The sequence below is a fragment of the Lagopus muta genome, chromosome 7, assembly GCF_023343835.1.
Source record: "Lagopus muta isolate bLagMut1 chromosome 7, bLagMut1 primary, whole genome shotgun sequence".
NCBI classification, from domain to species: Eukaryota; Metazoa; Chordata; class Aves; order Galliformes; family Phasianidae; genus Lagopus; species Lagopus muta.
Window position 1 is genome coordinate 3651969 of NC_064439.1, and position 27568 is coordinate 3679536.

At 41.0% G+C, this 27568-nt stretch overlaps 1 long non-coding RNA gene across 1 annotated transcript in view; it reads right to left on the reverse strand.

The window, feature by feature from the left end:
- Positions 1 to 8529: 8529 nt before the first annotated feature.
- The window catches only part of LOC125696333 (uncharacterized), a 33945-nt gene continuing 14906 nt past the window's right edge, over positions 8530 to 27568 (reverse strand). Inside the window, exons 3-4 of the long non-coding RNA XR_007378286.1 lie at positions 9325 to 9420; positions 8530 to 8635 (exon numbers count right to left, since the gene is read on the reverse strand). This is a non-coding gene — a long non-coding RNA (uncharacterized LOC125696333). The remainder of the gene's footprint in view (positions 8636 to 9324; positions 9421 to 27568) is intronic.

Consider the following 27568-nt stretch of genomic DNA (forward strand, 5'->3'; position numbering starts at 1 on the left):
AATCTGAGAGACATGGAGAGAGGTGAAGAGAACCTTATTCTTTGTAACAAACCTAAGCCCTGCCTGGAAAGATTTCTTGTCCAATCTCCCAAGACAGATCCATGTTTGCTCCAGTTTTGCTTTAATTTTGATTCTCTTTTTGTCATCAAAAGGTACGCAAAGAAGAAAAAATCAAAGTGTGTTGTGTGTCCTGAGCAGCAGAGTGATGGTGGCAAAGAACTTATTTCACAGCTCCTACGTAGCCCACAGAATGCCTCCAATTGCTGCTGACTGTCTTTTGCACACCCTGTTATTTCCATCATCTGCAGTCAGACAAGTTTGAAAGGATCCATGCTTCCTCGGAGTCTCAGAAGTCTCTCTACCTTGCAGTTCTTACCATGGGATCATAGTAAGATCTACCCTTACTCATACATTTGATTTTAAATTTATAGATCCTGATTCCAAGCTATGGAGGCCAGACTGTAATTTTGTCCTGTTTATACACAAGTGAATGGAAACTAGTATGGAACAGTGTATAATTGTTCTCAAGCTAACTGAAACCTGGCTTGAAGTAATTTAGTTTAATGCAATAAAACCTCAACTGGAAAAACAGGAGCTTAATAAGAATCTGATTAAGGTGATCCTTTCAAATGTGATTACAGGCAGAGCTGTACTTCTTTGGATCTATCAGGAGCATGTGGCTATGGTATCACTCCCAGCTGTTTCCTATCCTTCTGTCAGCTGCAAGGTACTGCCACACTGCTGTCTGACACTGAGGAATCCAACTCTACTGTCTGGCACATACCCAGCCCAGTTTAAAGTAAAGTTGAATGAGAGGCATAATTGAGTTTGCACTGACATGGTTTAGAGGTGTTTGCATGGAGGGCTTAGCTGATGAAGCAGTAATAAGTAGGAGACATATCATCTGAGGTGAGCAAAACTGTTTTAAAATTGATCATGAATGGGATTCTCCTAGGAATCTCCATCTTATTTACTTATTTTAAACCTCATCATAGTGAAGATCTACCCATCCAGCCAGAGGTGCAATTCATCTCTTAACACAAGTGCTTAGGCACAGGTCTGCTCTCATTTTGGAAGTGTTTTTCTTCCCTGGCTGGGAAATGTTTGAGGGTAGATCATATACTGTGAGCCTTATTTCAACTATATTTAAATCTGACATCTCCATCTAAGTTGGAAAATTCAGGCTCAGTCATACACAGTAGAGAAGGGGGCATTTCTGCATCATAGTTGAATCTCTTAACATTGCTCAGTTTAGGACAAGAGGAAGAGAAATCCAGACTCCAGAAACTATAGCATAGCCAGGTATGACTAGATCAGATATAATCCTCTTCATTTTGTGATGTGGATTCTCCTGTTCACTGAAAGAGACATTCCTCACCAGGTTTGGAGGAGGCATGTGGAGACTGACAGTAACTGTGAGACTGGAGAGACATTAACAAGGTGATACTGCATGGAGCTGGTGGTATGTAATTCTTCACAGCAGTATTCCATTTTCACTACATAACTATGAGCCATCCTTTGTTTTGCAATATAACTTCAAGCCATGGGGAGTAGCCAGGTCTTTGCAATGCAAAGTGCTGGACAAATAGAGGACAAAAACCAGCCACTGGTCCTAAGAGTTTGTCATTCCAGTGAACGCAAGACAAGGGTTTATTTTGGCCCATGGCTCTATTGTGAGGATCCAGATGTAGTAACTGACACTCAATTCAAATGAAAACAAAAAGGAGAAGAGTAGAGTTGGAAGAATGGATGAAAGAAATTGAGAGCTTGGATCAGGGATTAAAAAAAAACAGAATTACCAAGGCCTGGTGCAGCAGTGAAATGAAAGCCATGTGTCTGAAAACAAGTCCTGCAGCCATACAGAACACACAGTCACAAGAAAAATAAGGAACAAACCAAATCTCCCTTTCTGGAAGAGGAAATGCCTGGATGTGAGTGCACACAGCCAGCCACTGCTAAGGACATGGCTTACGGTGCACTGTGTTGTCACCAAAGGATCTATCTCGAATGCCCTGTTTTTCCCAAGGAAACCCTGCATATCAACCACCTTTCAATATCTGAAGAGGAGCTATAACAAAGAAGGGGACAGAACCTTTTGCAGGGTCTGTTGTGACAGAGCAAGGGGAAATGCAGTGTAGGGGTTATGACCTAGAACCACGTGAGCTACAAAGTCTGGACCTGGAAGTCTGGAGGCCAGTGATGCCGTGCTGTAGCTCTTGGATATTGCTGCACATGGAGCATATAACTGAGTGTTGAGTCAGCAAAAGGCATTTCTGTACTTCCAGATGATAAATATACATGCATGACAGACATACCCTGTTCACGTGTGCCATAAGAAAGGCAAACTGTGATGATCCCAACCTCACAGTCATTACAAATCTGAGTTCTCTTTAATATTCAAATACTAAGAAGCTCTTTAACTAAAATACTCTGCTACAAAGAGCTGTGAAAGAAAACTATACGTCTCTATATATATACTTAGGAATTATCAAAGAGTACATGAAACTCACCCACTGCTTCTAGGTATCTAGAAAGGACATCAGAGTGAGTGCTCAAGTGATGCCCTCCACGGACACCAGAATCTATGGTCTATTCCTTAGCTCCAGACTGAAATCTTCACCCCTAAGTGTTCACTGAGGACAAAGCCATACTCTCATGCAATAAACAAAAGAAGCATGATGCATCCGGGTTTATTTAACAACCACAGCAGCAGCAGCAGCAGCAGGAGTCAAATTTCAAGAGGATGCAGTGACTTTATGGAGTGAACTCTGTATGACAAATAGATTTTCAGAAACCATAACACGCCCATAGATAGATAGGAAGAAAGACTTCAGATGCACTTTCCCAAGTGATTGCTCCTCTGTCTTTTTTTGTATTCAGGCTGGCAACGTTTGGATTTCTTTCAAATTCTAGGATAGATTTTCCAGAAGTTTCTAAAAATCAGTTCTCATCAAACACCTTTCAGTGGCGATTGAAACAAGCCTTAAGGATAGTGAGAAAATAGTAATAATTCTGCATTAACTAGACTGCAGCCACAGTCAATCTGATATAGCATAACACCACTTAATGCTGCTGTACCAATTAATGCCAGCTGCTAAGCAATACATCATTCACATCATTTGCCCAGCACAAGACCCTCAGCTTGAGGCACAGATTTGGGTACGTCAGAATTTTATTGGAATAGATTTTCCACTATTCTCCATCAGCTATGACTAGCAGCCCTGGACCTGACCTTCTCAATCCAGGGAGTTTTGTGTTTGTAGCCATTGCCCACAAAACACAGATAAGCTGTCCGTGCTGTGATTTATTTGTGACTGAAAACAAGGCATGGGAGAACGTGCCAGTGAGAGTTCTGTGTTCCCACAGCCTCCTTGCATAAATATTTCTCTTTTGTCAGCAGTAAAAGGTCTGGGATGCTGATGCAGAAGATAAGGATGCAGCTGTGCCAGCTCTGCAGAGTTGAAGCAGATGGGCTGTGTGTTTGTATGTGTGCTCAGTTCTAAAGGAGACACAGATATCTGGGGAAGAAGTGGCTTCTGCAAGTGCCAGTTGCACTTTGGAGCACTAATTATTTCCTGCTGGTTTCAGCAAGAAGCTGAACCTCTTACATCTCCAAGGTCCAGTAAACATGCAATATCTTCTTAAAAGCCCCAACCCAGTTCAATGCATAGCTTGAATGCTTTTCTTGGGCTTTTAAGAATGATACATCTGGAGCCACAATTGTATAAGGAAAGAAAAAGCCCCCATTTCCCAATAGAATGCTGATGATGGCAGATGATAGGAGATCTCTTCAGCACCATATTTTGGTACTCATTAGCAGGCCTGGGAGAGGTTTAATTCAGGGCTGCCTCACATCAGTTATTCCAGAACTGCTTCTAGTTGCATTTGAAATATATGATGTTGGCCTGTGTGTGAGTGTGAACACCAGCCTGGGGGTTTGGTTCAGTCTTGCAAGTCCACAGAGATGTGAAGCCAAACAGGAATATATTACCATTAGAATGTGCATGCAAGCACACATGGAATCATAGAAACACAGAATGGCTTGGGTTGGAAGGGACCTCCAAGATCATCTAGTTCCAGCCCTCTGCTGTAGGCAGGGTTGCCAGCCAATAAATCAGGCACTAGATCTGCCCAGGGTCCCATCCAAGCTGGCCCTGAACACCTCCAGGGATGGCAGATATATGAGAGTACATGCACATTGATACATGTATGTTATCTATCTGTGTGCAAATTTGTGGCTAGAGTACTTATACCAGATTTGCTCAACTGATGCAGTACTGATGTACCCTGGTCCTTATACTATACCAAAGTCTTATGATATATGATATACATTCCTTGTCAGCAGGGTGAGAAAATGGCTCAAGTTCTGAATAAAACCCTTTGCGTATACAAGCACACATGTGGATGAACATATGCATATACACACATGTGCATACTTCTTTTTTTTTTTCCTGATGCTTTCCTGAAGCTGACAATGGTCAACTCTGCATTGTTTCACTCATGGATAATTAAGTCACTAATATCTTAAAGGACACAAGCTGCTTTGAAATGAATGTCCTATTTCCACTATTCTCAAAGTCAAAACAAACAAACAGAAATCACCAGTTATGATCTTAATGAGCATTTGGCCCACATAAGCTAATCTGATTTAAATTACTGGGATATGCAGCAATACAGTTACTCCAAAGCCAAATATTGTACTGCACCCTGCTTCCATTGTTATCCATTGTCTCTGCTGTTTGATTGGAGGAAGTTCAGATATTGGTACAGTGAAGTTCTGCATTTATTCTTCTGCAATATACTGATGTGTTATTGTTACACCTTGCAAAATGTAGGTAATTTTTCACTGGTTCCATTTTTTGTTTCTTACTTTTCATTTCTCAATATCCTCTAGCAGTTGTTGGGTTCATCAGAAATAGATGCTTTAATCTACTGACACAGCTATTGAAAGAAGGAAAAAAAAAAAAGAGTTTTTTAAAAGAAAATATGACTCAGAGGAACAAGATAAAGCACCTTTGAAGGCCAGTTCTCATGTTCTTGTAGAGATGAGAATCTGTATAAATCCAGAATGCTTCTACAACAGGAAAGTCCCTGGGACTTCTCTCTGCTGGTGCCTTCCTGGGGAACACCTATGCAAGCCACTTCATGTTTCTGATTCCCTTCCCAGTCTTAGTCTGTTTTGAGGGTGTTATCCTAATCTCCATGCTGCTTTTCCAAAAGATACTATATAATATCTAACAGCTCTGTTCAGCTATTCCTGGTGGCCAGGGAAATCAGTAAAGGTATTTGCATGAACTGTCTGAAAGAATCATACAATAGTTTGAGTTGGAAGAGATTGTTAAAGGCCATCCAGTCCCACTCCCCTGCAATGAACAGGGACACCAACAGCTCCATCAGGTGCTCAGAGCCCCATCCAAACTGACCTTCAATGCTTTCAGGTAGGTATCCACCACTTCCAGGGACAGGGCAACCTGTTCCAGTGCTTCTTAAACCTTATTGTAAAAAACTTTTTCCTTATATTCAGTCTAAAAAGAGATAAGTAAAGAAAGCAGTGATCCATATGTGCAGTTTCTTCTGCTGTTTCCCCTTGCACAGTGTCTGATGCAACAAGGTCATTCAAAGACCTGAAAACCTGCTGGCCTTCAGCTAATATCTCCATCCTCCATACAGCAGAATGAATCATGGAGATGTCCCTGCTGTCTTATAACTCTATGGGACTTCAGCTGATGTTCACAGTCATAGAAACATCTAGCTTGGAGAAGACCTTCATGATAGAATCATACAGTGTTAGAACCATAGAATGGCTTGGGATGGAAGGGATCTCAAAGATCATCTAGTTCCAACCCCCAAACATGGGCAAGGTTGACAATCCATAAATCAGGCTCCAGATCAGTTTGCCCTGGGCCCCATCCACCTGGCCTTGAACACTTCCAAGAATGGGGCACCCTCAACTTCTGTGGGCAACCCACGCCAGAACATCACCACCTCCTTAGTGAAAAAATCAGTAGAAGAATGTGAAACACAACCATTAAACAAATTGTTTTCTACTCCAAGCACCATTCACACAGTGCTCACTCTGAATCCAAAAATGAGCTGGAGTTAGCACTGCAGACAAGCTAGAAGCTTGCATGCAAGTGCTGAGCATCTAGTCTCCAATCATGGAAAAAGAAATTGAGACAACCTGTGGCTTCCCTGTGTTTTTTCCATTCTTGGCTTTCCCCTCTGCTCATCTAAGCTTTCTTAGGACTATTCAGTGAAATCATTAATACACAGCAGTAGCTCATATCATACTTTGGATGTAGATCCACACAAGGTCTCTTCCCCTAGCCCAACATTTTTCTTTCATCTTCTATAGAATCGAACCTCCCATTCACATTTTGAGTAATCAAGAATGGTCTATGTATTTCTAAAAGAATAACTGCAGCAGTTCACTATCATGGTAATGGCTCCAGAAGAAGGTATACAGATAATCCTTAAAGCAACTAAGAATGGTACAAGCAGATCTTCAGATTTGTCCACTTTTTATCAAAAGAAATTTGTGCTATCAATAAGCTTTTTAGGCAATCTTCCCATTTTTTAGTGCAAAACACAGATATTTTTTTTTTCCCCCAGACATTTAATTTATGAAAAAAGAACAAATTAGAACAAGCACCAACATATCTGAATGGAGAAAGGTTGACACAATCCTTTCTGGCAACAGAAAATGTGTCTTGGCTTTCTCAGTGTTCAGGTCCCAAAGCTAAACTACAATTCCCTATATCCAATTGTATTCATTTACATTTTTTGCCATGATGTATTGCATCATCCCGTGGGTGCAGCCCATGGAGGAGAGTAGGGACACCTGAGCTCTGGTGTCCACAAACACATTTGGTTCTTGGTGGATGTATTCATAGCATTTGAAATTTTGACAAACAAAACAAAATGCTATTCCCCTCTCATTTTCCCAAGAAAAAAAGTTCTGTTGCTGTTGTTCTTAACAACTCTCTACCAAAAAAAAAAAAAAAAAAAAAATCCTTCTATTTTTTTCCTTACTCTTCTCCAATTAAATAGGAAAATTCCTCATCACAAACAATGCATGAGGACCAGAAGCCCCAGAATGATCAATGAACCACCCTTCCTTTCTTGTAGCTTAAATTTGAAAGGTTTCTCATCTGACACACCAAGCTTTTATTTCCAGATCAGTTAAAACTTGTGGACGCCCTTTGGTGTGCCACATTGAGTTCTGGCACTATAAAATGTTGTGCAAACTGGTGGCAAAATTAGAAGCTGCAGACAGAAAAAAAAAAAAAAAAAAAAAAAAAGTAAAAAAATGGTAAGTATAAAGTATCCATCTCTGGCTGAGCCGGGAGAATTAATCCCCTGAATTTCTGCTGTTTACTTAGGAAAAGAACACAAGACATTTTTCCTTATTTTTTTTTCCTCTGCCCTCCTCCCCCAGCAAGGAAACCAGAGAACAGCTTTAAAAATACCAAACCTTCAGCATTTTCACTTAATTACAGAGCAGAAGTTGATGAGGGCACAGCATGGCTTCCTTTTTGCACTGCTGGCTGCATTTTTGGGTAGCTGTCGTTTCCTTTAATGTTTTAGGCTAGGGGTTGGTTTTGTTTTTTTCTTGTTTGCTTTCTATTTTGGACATGTTGTATGGCAACTTGATCCTTTGGTTTTGGGAACTGTTGGAGCTTTTGTTCAAGTTTTATGGAGACTTCATTGCCTGAATGCTGCAGAAACTCAAGTGACACAGCCTAGCCAGTGGTTGATGCATGCATAGGTACCAGGAAAAAAAGTTAAACACCTAAAAATGGGGAGGAGTAGAATCAGTAGAAACAGTTATAATGGATAGGTTTCCAGCCTCTGGTGAGATTATTTAAAGCTTCTTGTGTACATGGACTCATAGAATCATTACTGTTGGAAAAGATCTCTAAGATCCTCTAGTCCAAATGTCAAGCCAACATCGCCATGCTTACTGAACCATGCACTCACATCAGTATGTTATCATATGTAACTATTATATGTCCATACATATATTTTTGCACGTGTGAGCTTGGGAAAGAACTAAGCAGAAGTAGCTGGTAGATTATGGTCAACAAAGCTCTGGAAACCCAAGGAGCAGCTTAGAGTGACTGAAATTGGTTGGTGGTGTGGAAATCAGTAGTGGTGATGTAGCCCTGCATATCATTCAAGGCCAGGTTGAATGGAACCTTGAGCAGCTTGGTGCCTGATTTAGGGGTTGGCAACCCTGCCTGCAGCAAAGGGGTTGGAAATGAATGATCTTTGAGGTCCCTTCCAACTCGAGCCATTCTGCAGTTCTGTTAGTCTATGATTATTTATGGACTGTGTAGGATCATCAAAGGAGATGCTCGCTGGCCTGAAACTGTGATGGCTGATCACCTACAGAGAGCTGACTCTGTTTTCTCCAAATCTGTTGCTCTTTCCTTTTTTTCTATCGTTTTAACTCCAAAACAGTCCTTCAGAATGAAAAACACAGGGATGCAGTTTCTGGAATCAACCAAAATCACTTACAAAACCCACCTAAAAGCCTTTCTCTTCGCCTTGCAAATTCGTAGATCACCAAGGGTTACAGTGGTATCTTCCTTCCAGCAGGCTGATCCCTGAAATCCAAAAGTTGATTTGTTTCCTTAGAAAAAAAACCACAATAGGTGTTCAGGCTGCTGACAGGATCCTTGGAATAAAATCCTCTATTAGACACTTAGCAGTTGTGCAAGAGCTTTAGGATTTTGTTTGTTTTTGCTCCTAAATAATAAGAGGATGAATAGAAAGAAAAAAATAATCCAAATATTTTCAACCCCTTCTGATGTTTTTGTTAAACACTGGGATCTTTAAATATCTTAATAGCACATCTGCATCTTTAATTCTTGGCGTCATGAAGGAACTACCTAGCTAAGTGGAAATGTAAATAAAGGCCATTTTCAGCTAACAAAATGACATTCTGCATTACCCACCAATCCCAGATAGCTAGACCTGGTTATTACAAATCTCTTTGATTGCTTCAGCCAGACCACAGAGTTCCGTGCAAGCCAAGAGCCATCCCCTTTACTGCAGCTACGAGCTCTTAAAGATGATTTTAGCTGGCAGTTTATTCCATGTAGTCATTGAGCATTCTGTTGACAGAGCATAGCAAAGCCCCAGAAGCTGGTCTTTGGGATGAAAGGACCCAAGGGTAGTTATAAGAACTGTCATTTCCCAATTGTTTTCTTTTTCAATCTTATCGCACCAACTCTGTGCATAGATCTACAATTGTTTGAATGGAGTCTAGCAACAGTATGAGAAGGAGAAAGAGGAAAGAGGAGGGAAAGGGGAAAAGACCTGCAGAATTTTTTCCTTTCTGTAAGACTCATTGCTTCCAACAATGATCACTGAAGTAATAAACAGCCCAGGCATGTCTCCCATGTGTTCCCAGACCTGAGAAAAGAGTGACAATATGGACATTAATATTTGTATTATGACAACTAATAATGTTTTAGTTCACAGAAGACCCATTTTACCAGGCAGCAGACAAGCTACAAGGACCGTATTCTGGCCAATACATTCAGCTTGGCTACTGTGGCATTTATGGGCAATGGATCATTCAGACAATAGGACAGTTTCACATGATGTCACCCACAGTGAAGCCACAGGCTGCAGCAACTACCCACTAACAGCAGTGAGTGGGCACATCCAGGGGATGCTGTTGTGATGGCTACACCAGGTGGAACTCAGCACTCTGTGAAGATCATCTACTTCTTTTGACTACATCAGGAGAGCGAGTACCTGACACTGGGCTTTTAATGTCTACGTGGATAAAGTTAGGTAGGATCAATCCCTCAATTTCTAATCAGGACTGCCAGACCCTGATTTCCCCACTATCACTGGAGAGAAATGGATGTGACCCTTGTGGCAGGTAGACTGATACAGGTCTCAGGAAAGAAAACACAAACCCACATGGTCATAGAGTCTGCAATCTAAACAGTCATAAAAGAGCAAAAGCAGGAAGAAAAAAAAAGAGATGACACATTTTACTTAAAGTTTGTGTGAAGACTGATACAGGAACTCAGATGTGAGAAAATCAAATGTTATAAACATGGCCAGTTTCCAGTAACTCCCCTAGAAAAATGTAAAAAATATATACATCCTTCCAAATGCATGTCCCAGGTAGGAAAAAATGACCCTTCTGTTGATGTCCAGGGATGTCCTTGAAATGACAAAGACCATTCAGCTAAGTGGTCTTTGTTGTTTCCTCCTATCCTATCCTAGGCACCTCAACTGTAGTGATTGTCAAGGCTGTGAATGAGGTCAGGATTTTCCAGCAAGTCATCCACACCCAGGTAAAAAATATTCCTTGGTGGATAAGTTATTCTTAATGCTTCACATTCCAGTTGGGATCCAAAATTTAAGCATCCCAGATTTTAAGCATCTGAGTATTTCCATTGAGTTTAGACTACAGCTCCCTGTCCATTGCTGTATAAGAAGCAATTCATCTCAAGGCCGTTGTTTAAGGTCAAATATGGAGACAAATGTGCTCCATAATGTATCTGCTACACTTCCTTTACCTCAAAGAAGCTTGAATGACGACCTGGGGATAGAGGAAGTCCCTTTGCTGGACCAACTAGAACAATTGTAATCTATCCGCAATGCCCTACTGTCACTTCAATGGCTTGTTACCCTCCTAGAAAAAAAATAATTGTCTCAAGACCTTTCTCATCTGGTTGTCTCCATGTGTGCAACTTGATTGCTGGGAGGAACCAAAAGAAAAAAAGAGCTATTCTCACTAGCTGTCCAGTCTCCCTGTGCCAAGGCGAAGCTCTCAATACAAGTTCATGTGACCTTTTGAAAGAGTAAAAAACTGTGAGTTCAACAGTGGTCAATATGAAAGTGCCATGACCTAACTGTCTAACACATACTAAGCTTGTGTCAATGAGACAGAAGATCTGAGAGTATCTGATGTAGTTAACTGTGTGTACCTGGAAACCTCAAAGTGTGACAAATTGACATCTGGGCTGGAAGTGGAAGAACTGAGGCATGGTTAAGAGGGGATGCAGACTAGACAGAGGATAGAAGTGTGCTTGCTGATGGGCTGTCGTAAGATATGATTCATGTAAAAGAACAGCTTTTTAAGGATAACAAAAATCTATCCATTGGAAGAAATAAATCATGACTGATGGATTATGTAGGAGATTTTCTTACTAAATGCTGTTTTTCACCAAGAAAGAAATCTGAGTGTTGAATCACAAATTGAGCTGTATGGCTGAACAAAAATGAGTTGAGAACCCTTTCAAAATGGGATTAAAAGCATCCTCTGCAGCAGTCAGTAAATAAACAACCATGTCATGCACAACCAGAGGTAGTGATGCTGCACCCAGCAGAGATCATCACCCTGTTCTGCATGGGGTGCCAGTAATGAGCAGGGGCAGCACCAGCATTTATAGGAAAGAGCTAACATTTTTGCAAAATGTGGAGTGAAATAGACTGATGTCTCCTGATGGTGCAGAATCTCAATGTCTGAATTAAAGGAGACAAAGCCCTGATTTCAATTCTGCCTCCCCAAGGCTGGGAGGAAAACACATATGAGAGAAGACAGATGGGATGAAAGTTATCATGGTGCCAAAAGGAAGGCAATACCTTTTCTGTGAAGCCTACAAGGGATGTTGTTCCTTTCATACTCAAAGGGTAAGAAGAGAGGTTCCAGAAAAACAAACAAGCAAACAGCAAACAAATAAAAACATTGGTATTATTTTACTGCTTCTGATCATGTGCAAGCTTGGTCTACCATAACTGATGACAGTGCTGCTGTCAATTTTCATGGACGTTTACTAGCTTAGCATTAGAGGAAATATTCCCCTGTGACGATGGATGCATCCACTTTAAGATTCAGCATAGCACATGGTGGTTTGCCTAGCAAACAGAAGTAGATCTCCACATGAGCTAGAGCCTACTGTGTAGATAAGACTGAGGTTTAGCCAACACAGCAGAAAAGCAGGGATAAAGAATGTCTGAATGTCACACCTCCAGCCTCTTGAATGGCTCTTTAGATACACAGATTCCAGTGTTGCAACCCTGACACAAGCCTCACATTTTCTAGCACACACACATAAAACCACACTCCCAAAAGATGCTAGGGTTGTACCTATGTTGTAATAATTGCAGGCGTAGAGCAGGGAGTTAAAATGTAAGCATGGGGTTTTCTCTGTTTGCTTTTGTTTGTTTTGCAGCATGACAAACTGCTGCCCTTGGTAATTAAATGTAATAAAAGCAGGTATTTGTGTGGTGAGATTTTGAAAATTTAAACACTCAAATTCTCAACTCCTAAGACCAATATCACAACGTCCCATATAAACTTCAAGTTCTTATAATTATTAAAATTATGTTGTACTTTGAACTGTGCAATAGTCCAAATGAGGGGAACAAGGGGAAAGAGAAATAAGAATGCCACTGCCCATCTCTAATGATCAGCTAGATCCCAGGAAGCTACCAGCAGCATAGTTGTCCTCTATTTAAACACTTCTTACGTGGATACCACACAGCACTTTCACAGAAAATGAATGTCAGAATGGTTAAGGTTGGAAAAGGCCTCTAAGATCCCCAAGTCCAACTCCAACCCACCCCACCATGCCCACTGACCACATCCCTTAGTGCCACATCTCCATGGTTCTTGAACACCTTCATGGACAGTGACTCCAGCACTCCTCCCTGGGCAAATTTCCATGCAAGGCTGGTATCAGAATACTAGAAGGGACTGCAAGACCTTGATGCTATCTACCTCTATAGCACACAAATACGCTCATCAATATAATGGGATCTGCATAAGGAGCCCATTCAACAACAGGAGTTTCTACATGAAGCTCATTCCACAAGGGGAGCAGAACTGATCCCTTTACTGAGAATCCAGCCCAAATTAGATGTCTGAGTCCACAAAATATGACTAATAATACATAGAGGTCACTAAAGCAGTCAGTATTTTATTTGTTCTTGTAACAGATAACAGAATTCTGGTAGTATGGACAGAAAATCAACAGTATCAGCCTGACCAACCTACAGAAAGTTATGCCACTTTGCCTCTTACTCCAGACCATACCAATACACAACATGGATATTTAATTTATCCTTTTAAAATCTGAGCCCTGGTAATATTTTCTTCAACTCTAGTACAGCTACCACTGGAATATTTCTGCCAACATGGGGCAGGACACTCAGTTCTAGTTTCAGCACTGTTTGCTTTGTGAGGTTCTGAGTGACTGGCCCCATTGTTCAATATTGAGGCAGATACTCTGAGTCATTTCTCCTTGTAGAAAATCTGTTTCCTATAAAGAACTGTCAACTCCATGAGTCATTTACCTTTGTCACCAGTTGGAACCAGAGAAATGATGGAGGCCTGGGCACTGAAAGCAGAAGCTTCCCCTGGGAAATACTTAGTGAGTTTGATCTTCAGCACAGCCAAAAGCAAAAGAAGTTTCAGAAAGGGCACATACAAGTCCTAGGCTAATGGACCACATGTGGGAAAGGAGCTTCTCCTGGCCAAGAAATAGAAATGCCTCAGAGACAACCCTAAAACAGTAACCAGGCATAGGGTGGAACCCCATTCCCCATAGGATTTAGCCGGTGGATCCCACCTTAAATTACTCCACGGAGTTCATATGCACATGAGCAAACATCTTAAATGTCATGAATCATGTCACACATTCAATGTGAAACTCTGAACAAGGTCTTCTCTTATTACTTCTGTAGATCATCCGGAACATTTTGTACTTACAAGGCAGCGTCAGAGTTTCTCTTTCACTCCACAACCGTAAGTGTCCAGCTCTGCTTTGACTTACTGGAGCCAGTGCCTAAACTTGTGGAGTGGATGAAGACAATGGCATTGCACAGTTGGTTTTGACCGCAGCTGGTCATCTGGCCTTCCTTGCATCTTTACCCTGACTTTGCAAAGACACGAAATCCCCCTTTGATGTGGTCTCATATGCTGATCATACACACAGTTCCCCAGACCGCTTTGCACTGGGTGCTGTCCTACAGAGGATCTCATCTCTCAGGACTGGCTCATTGAAAAGATGCTTTTTAGTGCCAAACCAACAATAACTGATCACAGCCTTGTTCACACACTGTTCCACCTGCTTTAGCCAAGATTTGATGAAGTGGAGAGTTGCCTGTTTTCCCCTCTTAGTTCTTTAATCCTCACCTATTTAATTGGTTGTGAATAGTTTCAGAGCCTGTGAAGACCATTCTGGGTTGTTTGGACATTATTCTTCCTTCTTCCTTACAAAGACATGTCTATAGGTCAAAGTCTAGCACATTTGTGGCAGAAAAACAGAGTCCAAAGCTCTAGGTCTAAGCTCTGAGCTTAGGAAGAAATGCTCATTGATGGCCCACACATAGAAATGCATGTATTCACAACCTGTCTCTGGATGGGATTCCGTTTGTGGCTTCGAAGAACCCCTTTCTGAGAGAAGATAATAAATGAAGAAACAGACTTGACAACTTCTATCTGCAGAAAGATTGTGGTAAGATCTTCAATGTTAGTAATGATGGCGAGTCTGGTGGAGAAAGATTTATGAAAGCTTCAGCTAAGACAAAATTGGAATTGCTTGGAGGAATCTACTCCCTGCCCTGGAGCTTTGAATGGTGGCAACTCTTGTGTAGCATCCTTTATGATTCAGTGACAAAATCAACCAGTCCTGACATGCTGAAGACCAGCCATTCTGACTTCATGTGTGCATATACTGACTTTATTTTCTTTGTGTACTGTGGGTTTTTTTGGCCAACTAGGGTTTTTGAGTTGTGATGACATCTTTTTAGGCATTTTCTGTGTTCCTTGAAAGGTTAAAAATCTCTTCTAGCTAAGAGATTATTCTTTTCAATAAAAGTAGAAAAGGGGAAATTTAGGTTAGGTGTTAGGAAGAAATTCTTTAATAAGAGGGTGGTGAGGCCCTGACATTACTGCCCAGAGAAGTGTTGGTTCCCCATCCCTGGAGGTGCTCAAAGCCAGGCTGAATGGGGCCCTGGGCAGCCTGATCTTATGGGGAGCCAGCCCATGGCAGAGGGCTGGGGCTCTATGATCTTTAAGGTGCCTTCCAACCTAATCTATTCTGTGATTCTATGATTTTATGATAGAATGGAAGCAAAGAGAAAGGAAGGGATATAGTGACAAACTAACTCCAAGATCCAGGATTTGAAGACATCTAAGATTAATCAATTTGGTCTCAGTGAATTGCCATCATCCACTAACTGTTAATTCAGCCTTGAAATAATGGCCATTAAAAGCACTGATGGGTATCACCACCTTCTTCCCAAAATAAGTTTGACTGGATTTCTTTGTGGCGTGCTTAACACTCTGTAAGAAGATCAGCTCCTGCAGAAAACATTAAAGAGCCACTAAGGAGCAAGAGATTTCTGTAAACTTTTTCATATAAGTAGTTCTCAGGATACGAGCCAGATGCAGAGTTGAGCACTGCAGTTGAGATAACCTTTTGGAAGTGTTGAATATACTATCTCCAGAATGAGATTTTATGTTCCTGATAGGTTTTTTTTAGCTGTTGAATGACACAACACCTCTGCTGCATCAATTGGAGACATGTTTGAAGGAATCATAAGGATTGACATTCACCATTAAAAAGAAATGAAGTGCTTCAATGACTTGACCACTTTCAGGCTCAGATAAAAGCTACTTTATGAATTATATGAGTAATGTAGAATTATACACAACAACATACACCAATGAGTGGATTATATGTGTCTCTGTGTAATTTACTGCCATCTTATTGATGTGGTCAGATTGGAGTATTATTTGTAGGCATACTACAAATCTTTTCTGGCTTTGAGGAAAGGAAACATTTATACTGGCCAGACATTTGGGATAATAAATCAAAAACTCAGCAATCCATTAAAATAGTGTAGATAGAAACATGAAGGCAGATTTCTGGGCAAGTTACAGAGCCCTGATCTTACTTCTATTAGACAGAAATTAAGCAACAGAAGGGCAGGGAACTTGAGAGACTGATGATGTTGTTTCAAAGCCTTCTTTGAATGAAGAAAACGGATCTTATCTCTGTGTGGGTGGGTGTGGAGGTTATACTGGTGCCTGCTGAATTCCTGCAAAACAACAGAAAACACTGAAAAACAACAGAGAAAACATCCCTGCTCAGCAGGATTGAAACCCCCCAAGTTTTAGAGTCTCTTTCATCCCCCTTCATGCCCTTCCATTCCATTAGGATCAAGGGGACATGAGAGGAACAGAGTAATGCCCATGATGCCAGGCTACATTTCACATATAGATTTGGTCTGGATCAGGTTTTCACCTGGCTAGAAGAATTCAAGGAACATACAAGAGAGTTTTCAGCTACACCAGCATCAACATTCACCAGATGTACCATAACCATAGCAAGATGTCAGAAAGTCCTGAGTGAGGTAGTACTGGAATGGGGGAAAGGGAAACTCAGACTCCCACTGGATGAGTTGAGAAAGTCTAACCAGTGCCAAAATGCACAGCCAGGACAAGGCTCTTCAGTGCTACTGTGATGAGATAGGAAAGGCAGACTAACAGCTCTCTACATCAATGCTGTGACTGTGATCTTTGGTCTGAAAACTCAACATTACTTGTGCCTGTGTCTGCATAATCAGGAACCGTTTTGAGAGGATTCATTGGTAAGGCAGTGCTTCCCTGTTTGAATCCTGAACTTAGAAGTGATTCGCAGTGAGCCTGAACCATTATTACATCCTTGGGCCAATGTTTTGAAGTCCTAGGAACTGACAATGGAAATTACATGACTGATTTGTTGGAGATTCTCATGGTCATTAATTTTAGATCATCTGTGTGTGGTGCAGTCCTTACCTCAGTTTAGTATGAGTCAGTTGGAATCAGCTATTCTGTTCTGTTACGCCAAAGCCCTTATTTTCTCTCAAAACTCTGGCAATGAAAGTACCAGAGTGCTTTCAGCTTCCTTGGCTCTACGTGGTAACTGAGCTGCAAAGTGGCAGAAATGAAATGTGCTCCAAAGAAGAATGGAGCTATGAAAAACTCGGTAAGTATAATGTAAGGCTCTTCAGCAAACTAGAAGTAGATGGAGCTTTTAAGCTGAACAGAAAAAACAGATACAAAGGTGCCAGAAACAGTGATGCTACTGTTAAAAGAAAACAAAGGCCACATGCAATTGAAGCTCAATGGATAAAAGTTGTTGTTTTTCAATGCTGAGTTAAAAGCTGTAAGAGGATTGCACAAGGCAAATTCTTATGCCAGTTATAAATTGGAGAACAGCACTTGGGAAATAGCATTTACTAATGATCTGTTAAGCTCTTGATCCAATCACGTAGGGTGATTTTCTGAAGAGAAAAAGATTGATGCTATTGAGGGTGAATTTGAGGATGTTTTCTTCTGAGAATAGAGGGTTCTCCAATGTACTATAAAATGCTACTGTATGATTTATGCTTTTTGAAGTATTACCATTACAAAAAATGGAGTCTAGAAGAGATGTTTGATGGCTCTGATGCCCTGATATTCACAAGAGCAGAAAAAACCACCACAGATACAGTCACCAGTTCTTGTCTTGAAAAAGGAAGGAGGGAAAGAAGGAGGGAAGGAGGGAAGGAGGGAAGGAGGGAAGGAGGGAAGGAGGGAAGGAGGGAAGGAGGGAAGGAGGGAAGGAGGGAAGGAAGGAGGGAAGGAAGGAGGGAAGGAAGGAAGGAAGGAAGGAAGGAAGGAAGGAAGGAAGGAAGGAAGGAAGGAAGGAAGGAAGGAAGGAAGGAAGGAAGGAAGGAAGGAAGGAAGGAAGGAAGGAAGGAAGGAAGGAAGGAAGGAAGGAAGGAAGGAAGGAAGGAAGGAAGGAAGGAAGGAAGGAAGGAAGGAAGGAAGGAAGGAAGGAAGGAAGGAAGGAAGGAAGGAAGGAAGGAAGGAAGGAAGGGAAGAAGGGAAGAAGGGAGGAAGGGAGGAAGAGAAGAAGGGAGAAAGGAAGGGAGAGAGAGGGAGGGAGAGAAAGAGAGAAGGAGGGAAGGAAGGAGGGAAAGAGAGAAGGAGGGAGGGAGGGAGGAAGGGAGAATCTGTCTATCACTGCTTCACTAAGGCTAAGATGTGAAACAAGAACATTAATTATGTCCAATTAGACAAATTTTGTTGGACATACAAAGACTTTTGCTGTGGTAAAAGTAGGAAAGAACCAGAAACCAGAGTTCCAGAGATGCCACAAGATGTGACACAAGTGGAGACACAGGTTTACATTGCATCTCACCGCAACTCAGGAATTAACTTGAATGACGACAACTGCTAGTTTATTTGTTTTATGATAGTGCCATAAGAAGCTGGAATTCCAAATCACATTAATTTGAATCGGCAGGCTAGAAAAAGCAGATGTGAGGAATTGTTCCTTTAACCGACACTGGAATTATCCAGCTGGAAGGGCTTCTTCCATTAGGCAAGGTTCACGCTGTGCAGTGTGGAAGAGGTAAAACTGAGATCAGCCAGGGCGACCTTCGCCAGACATTTTGGCTCTGTTTTGGAATAATTCAGATAAATGCACGTCTGAGAACAAAATTTCTACCTGCAAAATCAGCGTGCTGAATAGAATAAAAGATGAGACGGTAGGCTTAGTAGCAACGAAGACACTGTTAACTCTTGCAAGACCACAAATGAAATGGAAAATGATCCCAGTGTGTAAGCAAGAGTGCATACATTAACAACCTGCTTCAGATTTGGAAATACCCATGTCAAATATGACCTTCCTGATCCTAATAGCTTGGTTGGAAGGGATCCTAGCGTAGACTAAATACTTGTTTAAACACTTCAGATAGACCTTGAAAGATTTTTGGGTACTTAAATATTCAGACAATTTTTAACGGAGAAGGAAAATGCAAATAGTTCTTTGTGGACCTTTTTTTAGAATGGATGGGTCTTACTCAAATTTTAAGTACTGAAGAAGAAAGGGAGAGATTTTCCCCCCGGTACAGCTTGCATTATGTTCTGTTTTGAAACTCCTGTTCTTCAAAACTATTAATCAAAATGTAGGCTCTTTTAGCCGATTCATTTTCTGAAAAAGGGCCAAGTTCTTCTACACAAAAGTAGAAAGCAGACTTAAGAATTCTCAGAGAGGTACACTCAAATAAGGTCTACAGAGTTCATCACTGGGCCAAGACCTAGCAGCTCTGGACCCAGCTGCATTGCAAAGCAAAGTATTTGTAGTGTGTCCAAGCTTGATGAACTTACTCTTTTCTTCCATCAAAAAGAGAGATAGTCCATATATTTTTCCCAGAAAATTTTCCAGAAACTCTTAGGCTGTTCGATGCCTTTTTTCTCCTTCTTCTTTAGGCCCTTGGGTTTCACCAGCAGTGTAACCTTAGAGCTGTCTTTGTTTCCCACAACCCTTAAACCATATACCTTGGGCAAGATTCTCAGCTGATCTAAAACAGTTTACCACTGTTGACCTCAGAAAGGTCATGCTGATAGATATCAGCTGAACAGAAATCTCTTCTGAAAGGTTCTGCTGATTTACACCCAGAATGGTCTGAATCAATATTTCTCAAATCCCTGCTTTGCTTTTGTGATAGATCTTTCAGCTGCTACTAAAGTTTTCAGCATCCTCTGGGAGAATCTCTTAGTAAAACCTGGCCAGCAGTGTTGAGTCAGACAGAAAGTCAAGACTAATCTCGAAAACAAGTACTTTCAGTGGAATTAATCTGGGAGCATTTTCTATAGAGGAGTCCAAAACTCCTCCTCATTCTCGAAACTGTTTTCCAGGTCTTTTTTTCCCATCCAAATATTTTGAAATATCTACAGACAACATTCCTTAGAAAACCCCTGAATAAACAAACAATCAGCTAGCTCAGTAATCACTTTCTTAATTGGAATACAGGCACAAAGTCTGTTAATTTTACCTTTCTTAAAAGAAGTCCTCAAAACATCAAGATTTTTATTAATATAACCAAGAACCCTTTCCTCTCTTGTATAAGAGATCTGCATTAATCTTAGAGATTTTGGAGACAGAAATGGGGAGAAAGTGTTGACTGAGGGAGTGAAGGTGAGGAAGAAGGGCAAAGCAGTTTTGCACCCCATCAAGCTTTGGTATTAGTGCTGCTATATTTGAAGTGGGAAATTATTTCTGAGGACAGTATCTGCTGCTGTGACATCCCTCCCTTGTCTGGGGCTTTTCTTGCCCACTCCAACTTCACAAGAATCCCCCTATAAAAATGCCATTCTCTGCTAGTGACAATGGCAAATACAAGAAGTAATATACCAGGCACTCTGATCAGCCATTTGGATCAGTCTCGCGGTATCCGATTTCAGCCACTGTCACTTCACAGTAAATATCCAGTTTGATTTAAAGTCTGTCAGAAGCAAAAATACATTTAAAAAAAAAAAGGGAAAAAGAAAACTACCCAAATGAAGCTATCTTGTACCCAAAGGAGCTGCAGAGGACACACAAGAAATAAAAAAAATAAAGTAAAAAAGGATGCAGTCATGTCAAGCAGGAGTCAGTGGCATGGCTTAAGTCTAAAATCTAAAATCCGATACAGACCAGTCAAGTTTCTTCTCACTTAACTCCACTGTAGATACATAGAAATATTCTGCACCAAGAATAGCCCCTGTAGAGAATTCTTCATCTGACCAAGAGTCTCCTCAGATTCTGTCTTCCACCTGCCAACTCAGAGTAGATACCTTTGATCCCACAGAGATCTCAGATAGCAAAAGATTCTGATGCATCAGAATCTGGATCCCCCTCTAGATGTCTGTGTCAGATGAACTCCTCTCTTGAAGATTCCATTTTCCTCCATAAAAAAGGCAAGTACATGTTCAAATGGAGACAGAATCCTAGACTCATAGAATCCTTAGAGTTGGAAGCAACCTTTAAAGGTCATCTAATACAACTCCTCTGCAATGAATAGGGACATACATAGCTAGGTCAAGCTGCCCAGGGCCTGATGCAGCCTCACCTCGACAGTCTCCAGGGATGCAGCATCCACATCTCTGGGCATTCTGCTCCAGGGCCTCACCACCCTCACTGCAAAAGACTTTTTCTTTATATCCAACCCAAATCTACCCTCTTTAAGGTTGAAACCATTTCTTCTTGTTCTATCACAACAGACCTCTGCTAAAGTGTCTGTCCCTTCCTTCCTGTAGCTCTCCTTTAGATACTGTCCAGCTGCTAGCATCAACGTGACAAAGAAAAATAATTAGAAATATACTTATTTGTATGCATCTCCAGTTCTAAAACTGGTGCCAGCATGAAGATGCATGAAACGGTATTAAATGTTCTCTCACCAGATACAATGATCTGTAGATCATTAGATACAAAAAACCCACTTTAAGGATTTTGCAGATGATCCAGTGTTTCTCGTAGGGCCATGTAAAGTAAGTCCACCTGAAATTCATGAACTGAAAAGACATAATTTCGTATCTCCAGCAGCAACCAGAAACAGATGCCACAGGAAACTGTGGAAAAAAAAAAGATGAGCACATGATGAAAGGCTGCAGCTCAGGAGTTTCCTATTCTGGATGTGATGTCTTCATATTTAACAGCCCTGTTTGATTTTTTTCCTTTCCTGGATTTGACTATCTGTTGAATCCTTTAAAATTTTTAGCATCCATATTGCCTTCAGCAAGAAGTTGCTTAGCTTAGCTGTGCTTCACATGAAAAATGGTCCTCTTTGGCGTTTTCTGAACTCATTACCCAGCAGTTTTATTTGATTTCTCAAGTGTTAGTAGTGCAAAAGGCAGTGAGTAATAGATCCCCAGTCACTTTCTCTGTTTAAGATTTTATTAGCTTGCTAGAGCAGGCTCAAGCACAGTGCATTCAACATCCTGCCCAATTTTCCATGACCCAACAGTTTCATAGGCAACTTTTGTGTGTATATTTAATGATATCCTAATAAACTGGTCATACTCAGGTACAAGGAAATGTGTAGTTCTCTGAAGGGCACCTTCTAGCAGAGACTGAGGCCATGTTTGCAGAAATGCAATGTGGAAAGTCAGGAAATCAGTCTAGGACTGTTTGGGGTCTTAACTGTGAAAACAGAAACAACCACAGTTGGAAAAAGCAGAAAAAGTCAATTATGAACAGATCCTCATCCCTTTGAGCTTACCATAAAACACCCCCTGACCCGAACACTGAACAAATGTAGTATGAGGTTCAAGAGTGTGCATGGATTTGATTTAGAGCAGGAATTCTATCCTTATCCACGACAATATCTCAAGTCTTTACCTCACTTTTCCCTGTTCTCCTCACCACAACAGAGGCTGTACTGTCTGGTCCCACTCCAGTGGGTGGGGGTTATTTTTCAGATGATAGATACGTGAAAACGTCTCATCTTGTAGTATGAAATCAGTGACACGATAAATAAATTTGGACTCTTAACGTGGCTGGAGGGGAGGAAACGGGATGAAAGGAGAAAACAAGACTCTGTGTTGTTGTTTTGTTTTGTGGTTGTTGAGGTTTTCGTGCTTGTTTTAAACTACCCGTAAAGATTTTGATGCAAAAGGTTGGAATATGTAGATGATTCAGACAAAGCATTTGTTTAGACTAACATAAAAACACATACTGGATATTTTGTTTCTTAGCCTTAGCCTCTTTTCCCTCTATGACAGTAAGAGCCTAAAATATATCAGTTAGCAACCACACAAAACAATGTATGGTAAAATGCTCGCCTCTTTTAATCACTCCTTTCAATGCTTGGCTGCCAAATCAAATGCTTCCAAAAGAGCAGAAATCTCATGAAAGCCCTTCTTATAGGACCAATTTTGGAGGGCAAACTTTGGCTTCAAACCTGTGTCCTGACACAGGAGCTATCACTGCTTTAGTACTTTCTAAATGTCATAAAGAGAATCACGGAATTATAGAATCGTAGAATGGCTTGGGTTGGAAGGGAATAGGGATAAGAAGAATTCTGAGACAATATCCCCTGTTTTGTTCCCTTCTAACGTTTTAGCAGTTCATCAGTCTTGAGATGCCCAGAACAAACCATGCTGGACTCAGTGAATGGGCCTGTCCCAGTTTACTAATTCCTGGTTAGATAACTTCTATGTACTTTATAGTCACTAGGAGCAATCTTCCTCTATCAAGGAAACACTGTGCATGAGAGGATAGCTGTTTCCCTGGATGCTCTAGAAAAACTCTTTCTGCTTCTGTGAGAGTGCAAACTAAACCTACAGCAGAAGGAAACTGTAAAATAGCTGTAGTTTGTTGACTGGATGAGAACTGCCAAAGATAGCCTTATCTAAAATCTTCAGGCTATGATAATCATCCACACTTGGCAGACTAGGATGAAGGAATGATATTTCTTCCAGACCTCCCACTAAAATATGCAGCAGTCCCATACAAGGCTGTGTTTTTCTACTGGGAACCCTTTGAAGCCATTCGTTTTGCTTGAAAGGAACTCTGACATGGTTACTCCTTGTAAAGGGACAGGGCAAGGAGAGAAAATATCTTCTGCCAGTGACAATGCTTCTTTATATTTTGGCCTCGTGACATCCCCAAGAACTGGTGAAGTCAGTTACTGCTGCAGTTCAGTTACAACTGCTGTGGAAGGGCCTATTTGATGATAATGAATATTATAGCAGTTACACTAGGAAGGTCAGTAACTGCGGTACCTCCAGGAGCAAACGGAAGATTTGCTCCACCTTGTAGGTGTGCAATCAAGAATTGACATCTCACCTCCTGGAGCTCATTTACGATAAACTTTAAGTCAAACAAGGCTTTGATTTGTGTATTTGCTTTAGAAACATAAGACAAGATCGTCCCAGGTCCATTGACTGACGTGATTGCTTTGTCTGAGATTTCTTTTAATACTGGAGATGCCTCAGGATATTTCACCTGTCTTCCACCTGATGATCTGAAAAGACATAAAGCTCTCTCATACATCCAATACCAGTTCCACATGGAAGTTTACATTCCCTAAGAAGTGTCACATTACAAAAAAAAAGTCTATGCTCTCTGAGGCCATCCACCATAGAGTGACCTCTACATCTGATCTCATTCTATACTTAATGGAAATACAGTGACCATCATTAATTAATAGTGAAAGTCTGTAATTCTACATTAGAATTACAAATATTATGTATTCTTATTCTGGCTGATGTAAATCAGATAAAGTCAAGACTGTCAGTAAAGAATATGTAGTGCTTTGCATGTGGGAATGAAATGGGAATGAAGATAAGAAAGTAACGCTTTCCACTGTCAGTCTTTTTTTTAAATTAGCTTGCACAATCATCAATGTCAGGAAGCGACTATTGCATAGATTTCACACAAGTATAAAGGCTAGGATACAAACAGCTTTTAGTGCCAGTGCTGTTCTCTATTGCACAAAGTACTGACAAACTCTTTGGATCTAGCAGCATTCTCTCAGAATTTCTGTGAGTTTATCATTTGCAAGCGACAGTAGTTGAGATAAAAGGATAAACAGAAATATTAAGGCATTCCTTTGTAGCAAGTAGGAATCCTAAATCTGTACTGAAGTGTCTTTATGAACCCAGTCCAGATCCACTTCAGCACCTGCTTTGTCTCCCTTCAGCGCAGGCAGTTTCTCCCAGACATTGGCCCACATACCTTCCCATCAGTCAGAGCTAGAATGGCAGCTTCAGGGGAAGGATGGAACAAAGGCTGTGTTTTGGACATAAAAACCAGTCTGGGGGATATTGGCTGAATCAGCTTGCAAACTTATCATCAGCTGCTGCCACGACAGCCTTTGTAAAAGTGCCAGAGAACTAACAAACACAAAATTATGACACTTCAATGTCATGGGCAGGATGTGTTCAAATGATTGATTATTCACTACTGACTCCATGCCATTTCCTTGTTCTAGGAGAGAATAGAAGATGCTACTCAATAAGCACACAGCCTTTGCATGTCCAGAAGTATCCAGAAATGCCTGGTTCAGTTGAGTCAACAATATCCCAGAAACTCTGTTTTGGAGAAGGGGAAGCTCAGATTCTTGCACTGGCTGTTTTGATTCCTGGATTTTCATTAAACCCTCGATTCAAAGACTTAAAGCAGCATCTACTTGAAGAGTAATGACTCAATCCTTCTGTGTTTTTAAGTCCCCAGCAGGGTACTGAGGGTGATTTCACACACTGTTCAATAAATTATCAGTTTTTTCAGAGCCCATGTTTGTGCAGCACCTGACTCAGCAAAACCACCAGGTGCCAATGTAATGCAAATGACTACTCAAAGTAAAGAGTAATAAATGATTTGTTGTCCCTCTTTCCCCTCCAAGAGCTGTTTATTCAATTCTGAATAGTTAAGTAAGAATATTTAGAAGAAACAGAAGACATATATTACAGCAAAAGTCAGCCAGTCGCATCAACCAAAAGGATTGATGCCAAAGCTCTATCTGCCAGTCTATCATTATATCTCACTTGATCAATCCAAGCCTCATCAAAGCCTGCCCAAAGACTCCTGCTGACTTTCGTGGGTTTTGGAGAAGTTGCTCTGTAATTTTCCCAAAGCAAACTAAACCAACATGATGAAAGAAATTTGAAAAGAAGAGAAACACAGAGACCAAAAGTAGCTGTGGAGCACCTCCTAATCAGGAGGCAACTTTATCCCATAGGAAGACAAGAAAAACATTTGGAGATACATACAAATTCTGAAAGACAGATTAGAGCCTGCAGCTCACTGACTTGTAAACGTGGAAAGCTCTGTGCAGTTCTTCCCTTGGTAAACGCAGGGCCCTGTGCCTACAGATAGTTATCAGGGTCCATTGAATTCAGCCTAGCTCTCAGCTTCTCTTGTTATCTGGTGACTTTAGTACAGGTTTTCTGCAGTTTACGTCTGCCAGCCTTCTGTATGTTTCTCGTATACCTTGAGAATATGGATATACCTTGATCATATGAGCTTGGAAAACAGGACTCCCATGTGTGGGTAGCCACATCCCATCCCATATAGACAGATGCACACACAAAGAACTGATGGCCTCTCTTGACGACAAAATAAAACCTAAATGGATTAAATGCATCAGCTGCTCTATGTAGTCCTTAATGAAAGCAAAAGCGTCATTAAAGTTTCTTATAGTGACTTTGTGGCATGTAACGTAGACCGATTATTCTGGAACTCATTACCTAGCAACAATGTTTCATTTACACAACAGGAATTTAGTAGTTTCTGAGGGATTGGTGCTCACAGCCTGATAACAGTCCATTTAGGTAATTGGAAGTGTCTTAATCCATCATTTAAACCCCCAGTACTTCTGAAAGGCTTCTTGCTTCCAGCCTGAGAATAATGAGTAAAACTGATTCAGAGGAAGAAAAGCAGGTGAAAAATATATGTTGGCTCTGAGAGTTCATTAGATATCTGAAAAGGTGTGATTTCACACAGACAAATGGCAAAAACAGGAATAAAGAGGAGGGACTCAGGAAGATAAAAGGAGCTGACAGTCTCTTCTGCGAGGCTGGACAGCCAGCTGTGAATGCATGCCTTATTTTTATGCAGCTAAAGACAACCATGATGAATCCCACTCTACAGTGACTGAATGTGCACAAGAAAACATTTTCACATCAAGGATGAGGATCCCTCCTTGTCTTCATCCATTAACAATGAGTAATTTTTTTCTCCCTTTATTTTTCCCCAGACCAGTTACAATCAACAAAGCAGCTGTACTTCCATCACATTCTTTTCTCTTTAAGAAAGCACTTGAGTTTTGTAGCCAATAGCTCCTTTTCTTTCTGCACAGCAGGCAGCAGGAATGGAGCACAAATCATATTTCACTTATGCAGATGTGCTATCTGAAAATAAAAACCATAGCACAAATGATAGTGGTTTTCAATCACAATGCGTTTGCACATCAGATGAGGAACAGATGAGCGTAGGAATAAGCACAGATATTTCTTTCTAAGACTGAAAGATTATAAAGTGTTCTCCAGAGGTTTTCAAAAGGGTAGATGTGGCACTGGGGGACATGGTTAGTGGGAATGGTGTTGATGGGCTGATTGTTGGACTTGGTGATCTTTGTGGGCTGTGATTTTATAAAAGAGAAGCTAGATAAAGAAGGGGCTGCAGCAATTAAAATCAAGAATGTGTTGTCTGAAAAGGGCAAGGCTCAACAGAAAAAGCACACATAACTAAAGGAGTTACACACATTCTGTCGTTACATTAACTGATGCAGATAGCATCAGTGTCATAAAACGGCCCAGGTACTAATTTTGGATTAGCAAAATCTAGAATGCACACCTGCATGGATACTGCAGACCAAACATGCAAAAACCCCACAGGAGGCTGTTAGTTGGTAGTTAATTGCACCAATTCCAGGTGGCAGTCAGTACAGCACTCCTACTGCAACTACCACTAACACTGAGAGGCAAACCACTCTGCTGTGATACACTGGTTGAGTGAAGGAATCTTCTTTGGCCAGCTCTTCAAGTAAAACTTTGCAAGACTGGAAGGATGTAGAGAAAGAGGAGTCACTAAAATGCTATGGGGTTATAGAATTAGTTTCTAGAATACATTTTTATCTGGGCAAAAAGATATTTGATGTTGCTCTCATACAGCACAGGTAGTGTTTTGTGCTGTTTGTGCTGTATAGCAAGGTGATGCAACCAGGTTCCCTGGGACTCCTCCCCGAGCTGAGGACTGAAGTGAATTGTTCAGGAAGCATAAAATTAACCAAA